Source organism: Canis lupus, chromosome 4 (genome assembly GCF_011100685.1).
Source record: "Canis lupus familiaris isolate Mischka breed German Shepherd chromosome 4, alternate assembly UU_Cfam_GSD_1.0, whole genome shotgun sequence".
NCBI classification, from domain to species: domain Eukaryota; kingdom Metazoa; phylum Chordata; class Mammalia; order Carnivora; family Canidae; genus Canis; species Canis lupus.
The window spans coordinates 331,358-342,432 of NC_049225.1; the positions used below are offsets into that span (position 1 = coordinate 331,358).

At 47.6% G+C, this 11,075-nt stretch overlaps 1 long non-coding RNA gene across 5 annotated transcripts; it reads right to left on the reverse strand.

The window, feature by feature from the left end:
- Positions 1-1,882: 1,882 nt before the first annotated feature.
- On the reverse strand, positions 1,883-9,972 carry LOC111095415. Of its 5 annotated transcripts, none has more exons than XR_005357688.1 (7): positions 5,531-9,972; positions 5,167-5,253; positions 4,598-4,667; positions 2,783-2,831; positions 2,553-2,697; positions 2,288-2,430; positions 1,883-2,111 (listed from the first exon to the last, which is right to left on the reverse strand). It is a non-coding gene; the product is annotated as an uncharacterized LOC111095415 (long non-coding RNA). The 5 variants fall into 5 exon arrangements; XR_005357686.1 differs by having other exon boundaries at positions 2,779-2,831; XR_005357690.1 differs by having other exon boundaries at positions 2,805-3,491.
- Positions 9,973-11,075: the final 1,103 nt, after the last annotated feature.

The following is an 11,075-nucleotide window of genomic DNA, read 5'->3' on the forward strand; positions in this document are numbered from 1 at the left end:
CTCCTACTATTATTGTATTGCTGTCAATTAGTTCCTTTATGTTTGTGACTAACTGCTTCAAGTATTTGGGTGCTTGTATGTTGAATGTACATGTATTTAAAACTGTTATATCTTCTTGTTGTGATGTCTCCGCTATTATGCAATGTCCTTCTTTGTCTCTTACTACACTCTGTTTTAAAGTCTGTTTTGTCTGATAGAAGTGTTCCTACTCCTGCTTTCTTCTGACAACCATTTGAATGATAATTTTTTTCTCCATCTGCTCACTATCATTCTTCAGGTGTCTGGAAGTCTGAAATGAGTCTGTAGTAGGCAGCACATAAGTGAGTCTTGTTTCCTTTTGTTTATTTTGTTGTTGTTGTTGTTGATTTAATGAGTCTTGTTTTTTAATCCACTCTGTTACCCTATGTCTTTTAATTGGAGTGTTTAGTCCACTTACATTCATAGTAATCATTGATAGGAATATATTTATTGCCATTTGATTACTCAGGTAAGTTTGGTGGCATTTCCCTGATGGAACCCCCTGAATCCTCCTCTCTCATTCGTCATCTTTCAAAGCTCCTGATAGGAAAGGTTCATGCACCTCATGACATAAGAAAAGCATGAGACTTATGGGGTCAAGCTCAGTTAACAATTTCAGACAAGTTAGGGTAAGTGTGTATACTGAGACTGAATGTGTAAACTGGTGACTGTCTGGGACCATGGACATCAGAACAACAAAGACCTAAAAGTCACCTTGTCCAGCAAGGAAACTGTGGGGATTTCTCTGGTCAAACAATTATCCTGGCAAGAGAGAGCCAATTCCTGATCCATCAGGTTCCAGCCAGGGAAGAGTGGCTACTATCGGACCAAGAGGCTGGGGCCTTCAGGGAATTTCTGCTTTCAAGAGAACTGCCCAAGGAAATGCAGGAAGGCAGGAAATCCTAGCTCAGAAGTAAGCACAGATGTTCATGGAACCTCGCCCCCATGGGGCCTTCAAGGTATACCAATATCTTTACCCCACATACAAACCAAGAGGAAAAGGAATTCAGAGATCATTGACAAGGATTCTAGGAGGGTTCCAGTTTTGGTCAGGGGTGAACCTAGAGCCCCTATAGTGAGACTGAGGATGGAAAGTCCTGCTTGCCCTTATTCTATCCACTAATTATCTTCTCCTGGCCTCATGCCTTTCACGTGCAGGATTTGGTCTCTTTACATTTTTATCCCCACTTTAATGGTGATGCAATTCCAGAGTTTGAACTAGACAACTACACATTCCAAATACTGGGAAGAGCAAAAAAACCCCACACCCAAGCAAAATAATCCACATCAGCAAAAGAAGCAAGAAAAAGTCCTTCCTTTAAAGTGTACAAAGGCAGCCACTGTCCTGGGGCAGGAAGTAAAGACACCCATTCAGTGGTTCTTGCTATTCCTGTGAAAGTACCTCCAACTCTTAATCTCAGCAGTTCTGAGGGGCTGTCTCTGTGATTTGCCCAAATTTCTTATACCGTCCTCTGAGAAAGGGGGCCTTGGAGGTGCCCTTCAGTAGCTAGGGAGGAGGACTGGATCTTCTACTTCTTTCCATATAAAGTTGCTGATGACTCTGTAAGATTTCTCAGTTTAAAATAAATATGAGAGGGATGTCTGGGTGGCTCAGTGGTTGAGCATCTGCATTTGGCTCAGGTCATGATCCTGGGGCCCTGTGTTTGAGTCCCATGTCAGGCTCCCCACAGGGAGCCAGCTTCTCCCTCTGTTTGTGTCTCTGCCTCTGTCTCTGTGACTCTCATTAATAAATAAAAATCTAGAAAAAAATTAAAAATGAATATGAGAGTCTTTACCTCTTTTAGATTACTACAGGAAGTAAAAGAATGAAACTGTACTCCTGGACTCTAAAATAAAAGGGGCTTTAATATAATAACATTAAAATGTACCAATTCCCATTTAAGACAATGAAATGTTGGCCCTCCAAATAAGTAGAGATGGGAGGAAGAGGTGTTGAGCAGATGGGTCTCCTGCATGTCGCATTGCCACTGGACACTGGCTCAGCCTTGAGCTTGACTGTGGCCAATTCTTTCTGTTCTTGAGTTCTGTTGGCCAGCTAGGATCAGGACTCCAGCTGGCAGGACAGGATGTAGCTAAGGACAGAATGACACATGTGAGTTGAGCAGGAGCTTCAATTCGGGAGTCTTTCCTGGTATCTTCCCAGGAGCTGGAGTCTGGTACCCCAGTAGCAAGGCTGGAGGCTGCCCCAGGAGCCAAAGAAGAAGAATCCCTGGAGTGGCCACCAGAAAGAGTCTACCTCTACGCTCACCCAGCTCCTTATGAGTCTTATCTCTCCTCTTCACCGAGCCACTCCCCAGACTGGAACCAAGCCCTAAATGGATCCTTGGGCTCTATGTTGTAATGATCTGCAGCCACCTGAAGCAGCATGATCTCCGTCATGATTTTGTGTTCCTGGACCAAGAGAGAAGGATGGAATGCATGCAGAGCCTGGGTGGGGAAGCTGCAGAATCATGGGAGGGCTTAACTCTGGGACAGGGGACCAGTGCTGGGTCTTTGAACATGTGGCAACCCACCTTCCTGCAAATTCATCCAGTCCCAACTTGTTCTCAGAGGTGAGTAGTATAAACTGTCCCTCTTCTGAGAAGTTATCCTTGATTGCCATTCCTCTGTCATCACTTACTAACTAGATGGGACTTTCACTTCTTTATCAAACTATTCCTGTAAATGTGAGAATGAAGGGATGAAGGCAAGGAATGTTCCTCCCAGGGACATCTCTGATAGGCACAACCCTACCCTTACCTACTGGAAGTCATACAGAGCGTCACCTTCTTCTGGTGGTTGATCTCATTCCCCTGGAAAGCAGACAACCAAAGTCCATCAGTAAAAGCACCTTGATTATTACTAGCTGCTAATACCCACTCCTTCTGGCTGCACTAAGGCCAGGTACACAAGGGAGCCATGTGTACACGGATGACAGGACTGCAGTCTAGGCCAGCCTCTGGGGTCCAGGGAAAGGAAGACATGAGGTGGCTGCTCTGGTATCCTGTAGCACAGGAAGGGGAGGCCAAAGCCTCAGGTGGGCAGGGGCTGCTAGGCTCCTTAAGTGCTTGCTGATGTGTACAGGGGTGTCCTGATTTCACTCTGCTCTCACAGGCAACCCTTAAGGAAGAGGCTGAGGTCAACCCAGACAAACCTCATGCTGCTTTGCATTCAGGCAGCAGACTTGATCCCAGGACCAGTGAACTAAGTGCAGCCTCCCCTCACTCATCACTGACATGAGCAAGAAACCCTAGCCCACAGGAGCAACTGTGAGGCTGTGAGGCTGTCATGATGGGAAGGTTTGCCAAGTACTGAGAGCTCAGGGCTCAGTCCAGGGGCTATCTGTTACCACACTTCAAGATTCTGGCCCCTCCTCCCCAGCTCTCAGGCTCACACACCTCCAAGTACTCCTCCATTGCAATATCCAGCATCATCAGGTCAGTGGGGAAGGTGCCAAGGAAGGAGAGAACACCCTGTGTCATGGGGTTGAGGGTGGAATGAGTCCCTGTGTCCACAGAGATGAGATCCTCCCCGGGAAACATTTCAGCTCCCTGGCCCACCCCAGCTTCCCACGTGGAGCAGACTAGGACCCTTGGTGACCTCCCTTCAGTTACCCTTTCCTCACCCTCCAAGAACATCAGAGTCCTCCTAATCATTTTGAGGGCATGCTTTAGAAAAATCATAGTATGTAGCCCTGGGCCCCTGCCCACCCACAAACTCATTTTGTATCCATCTTTATAGACCCCCCTTTGGTCATGTCAAAGGAAAGGTTTTAGAAGCTGTGGCAATAGGAGTCAGAGCTGGAGTTGGAAGGCCCCACCTGTCTTGATTTGGAGGCTTCCAGCTTTCAGAGAAAACCCCCTCTCCTCTGGGTTCGAGGCCTAGTACCTGAAGCATGCTCACCTTCTTCTGCCACCCCCTCTTCCATGCTCTCTAGACCTCCATCCCCAGGGTTCCAAGTTTAGATAGCCATTTCTGCAGGGCCCAGGACAAGTTCCTTGAGACCATAATAACCTCAGTCTGCTCCCCAACCCCCACATCCTTGACTGCAGACCCTGAACATCTGACCCAAGCAGCAATGCTGCATTATCCTTAAGCATACCATGAGTGGTTCTAGAACAACCTCAGCTCCAACATTCACTCCATGTGTGGCCTTAAGCTTGCAGTCTGGCCTCCCTGAGCCTGATTCCTCATTGGGAAAAGTGAGAACTCCAGCTACCTCCTATAGTCTCCTGAGGACCCAGTGTCCTATTACTATCATCATTGTTGTGGCCCTCAACCCATCCCAACCCCATCACTGAGCAGAGGCCTGTCCTCTGGGCTCTCAAGGTTGGTACAGGCTTCCATCTGGACCAGCTGGTGACACACAGAGAGCTTGTGTGTCCAGGCTAGGGATTCCGGCTGAGCATCACCTGCTTGTTCCACCCCCAGTGGAATTTTTACCCCAGGCTGCATCCACGTTCATGCCAAAGGCTTCACCTCCTGAAGTAATGCTCCAGGCCATTCCCTACTTCATTCATGCAGGGCACTGTTCTCTCCCATCCCTCCCCTCTTTCTAGACTTACAACTTCCATGTTACCTGGATAAGCAGCTTCTTACTCTGTGGGTTGTCTTCAATGCACAGCTTTTTAAATGTTTGAAAACTCTTCCTGAATAGAGGGAAAGAAGGCAGGATCAATGTAGGAATAATGTGGCAAGGTTGAGTGCAAGTCCCTTTGATCTGAGAACCCAAAAGTGTCAAACTGCTGGATGAGTGTTTTCTTTGGGTTCCTCTGAGCACTCAGGTCATTGGAGGACATGGGAGGGAGCTCTCATGAGGGTCATCCAGTACCTCCATTCCCATATTAATTAAGCACCTCTGCTTTGGTCAATTTTGGTTTCAATTGGGCAGACTCTAGTTGCTGTAAAGTACACATCCAAAAACTTCTAATTCAGCTCAGCCCAGTCCCCCCAAGTGGGGACATTTGGGAAAACTGATTTCTAAAGTAGGAGGCATGGTGGTCTATTCCCCAGGAAGGCTGAGAAAACCATGTTGTCAAGGTATGCTGCCTCCCAGGAAGTCCAGGCTGACTGAGGGGGGAGGGGAGCAGAAAGGTATATGGGAGATCCCTCACCTGTCCTGGTCCTTCTGGAGAGAGGCCCACTCACCTGGAAACTTTGGCCCATGTCTTCTTCAGCAGTGAATTGAGGCACTCTGCAGAGCAATGAGTAGTAGTTCCACAGGATTTGACAGGCCTGGGGAGGGAAGAGAATGAGCTGTCAGGTGGGTATCAGGAGCCCTATTTGCTCAAGAGCTGTAGCCTCCCTTAGTGTCAATCTCCGCTCCTGGATGAGACAGATGTCCAGGGACCTGCAGAAGGGCACATGGAAGACCCAACGAGTAGTAGTAAAGGTCAGCATGCCCCTGGAAGGAAGAGCTTAGACCAGAGAATTCAACCTTGAGAACTGATAAAGGGAAGAGCAGTTCCCGAGGCTCAGGAGAGCAAGTCAGTTGGGCCTCCCATAGGCATACCTTGGCCACCTTGATCCAGTGCTCCACCACCATGGCTCGGTCCCGGGCTGTCATGCCTGGGTTTCCAAGACAAGTGGTGATGATGCAGTTGGCCACACAGTTGTACTGGGTGATGGTGGCATGGACTGTGCATGCCAGGTGCTAATTGCCAGGCTTATTCTTCTTGGGCCAGATGGAGCCCAGGCCCTGATGGGGCAGCACCTTCTTGAACAGACTCAAGAGAAGAGGGGGACGTTCACTCATACAGTCCTATGTAGGGGGTACAGGTCAGAGCTGGAGCTCAGGAAGCTGAGAATGTGGTCTGAGCCCAGTTGGAGTTCCTGGATTGAATTCCATTCCTCTTCACTGAGGGAACCCAGGATAGGATGAGCCAAGAGCAGATACCGTCAGGGAAGGAAGGAGGGCATTTGCACCCTGATCATCCTCATTAACTTCAAGCTCCAGGTGGCAGTTCAAGGTGCAGGGACTTCCAGGTATCCTGCAATTTCTGGTCAGGCCAGGTACCCAAGATGGGAGAGAAGGTGCTGGGGAGAGTCATATGTAGAGCAGCATCAGAGGCCTGGCCTTTCCTTTCACATGGTACTCCCATAGCACCATTATTTCTGTATGGTCCCATAGAATGGCCTCAGCCTGATTTCCAACCCCTCTGTAGCTGTCCTTGAAGTGGAAGGTCTGGTCATCCAGAGAACCTGTATTAGTCTGGTTTTTCTAATTATCCTCTTCTCCATGGCCAAGGGCCTTGTCTACTCCACCCTCCATGTAAACCAGGATCAGGGCTTAGGTTGTCAGCATATTGGTTGGTGGTCTGCTCACCAGAGTTTGTGTTCTTGGCCTCAGGTGTGGTGGTCAGCAGAGGTGGTATGGAGAGGGACAGGCAGAACAAGATGGGACAGTTGAAAGGATGGGTGTTTGAGGCACCAAATCAGCCCAGACTGTGCTCTGCTTCCCAGAGGGCTTGGGACCCTATGTGCAGCTCCCTTTGACTCATTTGCCTCTTTCCATGAAGTCCCCAAAATGAAGCCCTCCAAGTGGAAATCAAGAGATCTGTGAGACCTATGGCTCTGAAAGTCCCTCCTCAGCCACAGCCCCTGTAGTCTCTCAACATGCTCTGTGGAGGCAGCAAGGCCCTCCTTCTGGATCCAAAGACCAATCAAAGTTTTACTTGATCTTTAAATTTTTTAAAGGATATTTGTTAATTTATTGGAAAGAGAGAGACTGAGACTACAAGCAGGGTGAGCATCAGAGGGAGTGGGAGAAGCAGGCTCCCCTCTGAGCAGGGAGCCCAATGTAGGGCTCAGACCCAGGACCCTGGAGATCATGATCTGAGCTTAAGAGAGAGGCCTAACTGACTGAGCCACCCAGGTGCCCTTATTTGATCTTATTGTCCATCAAAATGGTCCAAATATGGGTGATCCATTCATCCCTCAAGGTGGCCATGAAGATGTCACATCTAACAAACTATGGACATGGGTGCTTACACTTGTAGAGTCATTGACTGTCTGACTCTCTGATTAGAATTGAGACCCAGACATTGTATCTATTTTATTCCTTCATTTATCTTAGTGACTAGAAATGTATCTGCAATACTAGGTGCTTAATATATATTATTGGATGAAGGAATTCCAACCAGCACTCTCCTTATACTGAGTAGAAATTGAGCTGTTCTGCCTGCCCCCAGTGACCTCTACTCTGGGCACATAAAGGACAAGTAGCAGGACCAGTTAGACAGAATCTCAGAAGTCCTCTGCAAACAGGAAAACTGCCTGCTTTCCAATGTGCTTCTGTAAACCTGAAGTGCCACAGGCCCATGAGTGTTGATATTGAGAACTTCTTCACTGGGGAGAGAGAACTGCTACACATGAAGATGTCCAGCATGTCCAGCAGCTCTTTCTACACAGTCAGGCACCAGATAAGTCTATGCCATGTTTTCTCCCATGATTTCCCACAGTAGCCCCATGAGGTTCATCCTCTTACCACACCCACTTTTCAGGAGAGGAAAAGGAACCTCAGAGAGATGCAATGACATTCCCAAAACATACCAGTAGTAGAGGTGAGCCTCACCCCCTGTGCTGTGTACATGGGGTGGTCACTCACTGCTGGCTCAGGACTTGTTGGGCTGTGGTGAATATCTGGTATATTCAGGAAATGATTGGGATGTTTGAGAGGTTTCTATCCTTGAAGGATGGTATGAAAGGAAGGATGGTACTGTATGAAATTCTCCATTGTGCCTTCCTTGAGAGTCAGGAGGGTGCAGGCCTCACCCAGGGACAGGGTTGATTCCTTTTCACACCAGAGAGACAAGGAGGGGCACTCTAGTCAGCTTCAAAACCATGAACCACTGGGAAGATAAGGGTCTGGCACTCAGACCAGAGACCCCCCATTCCCTCAGAAACTTGTACAGGACAAGGGACTTGAGTGCCCACACAGAAAAAAGTTTTGGCTTCAAAGTACAATTGGTTTTAGGGGAGACATGGTAATCCATTGGTAACTTCTACACACTTTGTTAGCTGAGCAACAACAGCATTTCTCTCAACTAATAGCTTTTATGAAGACCAGTATGCCATTGAGTCATCAGTTAACATCTGAAAGCCAATAGAACACAGAGGGTTAGAATCTTAAATGCTGCTCAAGATCACATACGTTGGGCCTGAGAATTGTCCAAAGTATGGGCTGCATTGCATTTCCCCTAAACTGATGTGGCTTGGTCTGTTCCTGAAATGGGGAGAAAGGGTCATGGGAAAACCACATTCCTCAGCAGGCCCCAGGGGAGCCAGTTGTTTCTAGTCTGGGTTCTGGGTTTCCCTGATCATCTCTAGGTCTTGAAATTGGACATGAATGTGGACCTGTTCTCACCCCAGATTGGCACTTGTAGTTGGTGGCCTGATGCACCTATGCTTGTCAGGGGAGATAGAGTAGTTGAACCCTTGGAGCAGCTCATCAAAGATTTCTGGGTGGATCTCTAAGGAAGGACAGAGCCAGCTACCAGGGCCAGGAGGCAACAGAGACCTTCACCCAATCTGGGGTTCCATGTTATAGCAGATCTAGCAACTAAAACAGTCTGTGAGGACACGTAAGGCATTCTTTAAAGCACTGCAGAAATGACAAGAGAATGGCATCAAGTCAAGTGCCAAGGGCCTTGAAAGACTGAATCACTGTGGCAGATGGCTTCATTTATGTAGTACTGTGAAGATCTATAAGGACAAAGCTCATGACCTGTTGGGCCTACAATGATTTGATGTGTTCTGAGAGAGGACACGTTACAGGAAAACATATAGAATGGCTTCATCCCACCCTTCCTTTTGTGTTAAATCACACTCTTTAGTGTGATGATTTGTAAGGGCTTGGAGAAGTTCTGCAGGGACAGTGAAGCTGGGTTCTACACAGGATATCTGGGATGAGTAGGTGGAATAATAAAAACAGTAGTAAAATGCAAAGATACTCATTGCTTGTGAAAAACAAAACAAAACAACCCCCACAAGCCCTCAAAAACATTAAATATATTCTGCACCATTCCAACATAGGTGAAGAGTGTCTTCCCACCTCATCCCATAGCTAGTGGCTAGGCATAGAGGTTCAGATCACTTTGAGGTTGAGCTTGTGGGACACTCACATGGAAACACTACGGAAGGGCCTCAGGTTTCTCTCCATGTTTGTGTGGGAGCCATATTTGTGTGGAGAACCTGCTTCCCATTCTCACCTCAGAAAAGCACTGATCCTTGTTTGCCTGGTGCACCAGATAATTGTCTAGTGTTGGAATAGTCAAAGCCACAGACCATCTCCTCCAAGATCTCCTGGGTGAAGCTCTGGAAATACAATGTCCTATATATACAGGGCCAAGAGACATTAGGGTCCTCCCTGGACATCACCACAAGAGGACACCCCCATTAGAAATCGTGTTCTCCAGTTCAGGCCAAGAGGGGCCACTGAAAAGACATCTGGCAAGGAGGAAGCCAGATGAAAGAGACTCTTGGGCTCATGACTAACATATTCATTATTGAGCTTGGTCCCCAGCACTCACCTTCTCATCTTGCCTGCTATGACCTAGGGTCTGAACACAAGATATGTGTCAGACTTCCAACACCTGGAAGCTGGTTTCTGCCCAGGAAGGGCATGCACCTCTCCTCTGTCCCCTCTACACACACACACACACACACACACACACACACACACACACGTGGCAGGAGGTGTGAGCCTGCTCCGGTGAGTGTGGTCTGCTCTCCAGTGGGCTGTCCCAAGCTCCCTCATGGTACCTGCTGGTATCTCCCAACACATGACCAGAAGCTTCAGAGGAGAGGGCTGAGCTGAGGTCAACAGTGGAATGAAAATCTCTCACTTTGGACTCTCCTGAGTCCAGAGTGCCTGAAAGTAGGAATACAGCAACTGAACGTCTTGTTCTCGTGACCATCTCCAGTTAAGTGAGTTGGAAAGCAGGAAGATCTAGACTGCAGGTTCCTGGTTACCAGAGTTCTAAGTCAGCTGTGGGCCTGTCACCAAGGAAGTGAGGTCACTTTTTCAAGATTCCAGAAACTGGATCCCTTCCTTCATATCCAGATCCCCTTCATGGAAGATGACTGCTTACCCCAATGTCATATCCTTAACTGTACACAACGAATCAAAAATGCCATAGCCACAACTCTGAAAATGCAAGTAAGGTCCTACCTTTGAGGAGATGGAGCTGAATTCAGACATTTATTTCTGTTTGTTTTCCCAGTTCTGTGTCCTACCTAACCCACTGTGTCTTTCACATAGTCCCCAGTTTCCCAACCTGCACAGTGGGGATCAGGCTAAAATATGTTTCCTAGAGACATCATCAGGTGTCTATGCATGATATTTATAACATGTGTGGTCTGGTATCCTGCATATCTGAGGCACAAATTTAAGGAAGCTTGACAAGAAAGGGTGGGATGTGGCATGGAGTACCACTCAAAAGTGGCCTGGGCTCCTGCAATGTAATATCACAAGAGTCACGTTCCCTCTGGCCTCGTTTTAATGGGGGTACCACAATGGGGTGGAAATGCTCCAAGGCAGAGACATTGTTGTCTTCAGTAGTAAAACCATCCAATTGTTTCTTGTTATATTTGGAGTGAGACCCAGTTGCCTCGTTTGGGTCTCTTGACCAAATGGTTTCTTAAATCATTGTGAGGGCTGCAGCCTTCACAATGGTTCCCAGCAATCCTGACCTGTGCTATAGGTATCCCTCTGTAACCCCAAGCTGCCTATTGACTGGCTTCTGACCAATAGGATACAGCCAACATGATGGCATGTCACATCTAAGTTTCAATTGGAAATAGCGTCTCACTTCCTAGTTACTTCCTCTCATATTCCACTCACTCATGTTCCACTTCTGACTCTTTCCATTTCCCATTTTCTTATCTATCCCTGAATCAAAAATCTACCAGAGGTGTTTTGAGCTGCCATGTCTAGAGGCTCATGTGGCAGAGAACTGAGTCAACTTGGGAGAAAAATCCTCTGTCAGGTTAAGCTCCCATGAGGCCACAGCCACAGCCTCTGATGTACCTTAAGGCTGAGGAACCAAGCTAATTTG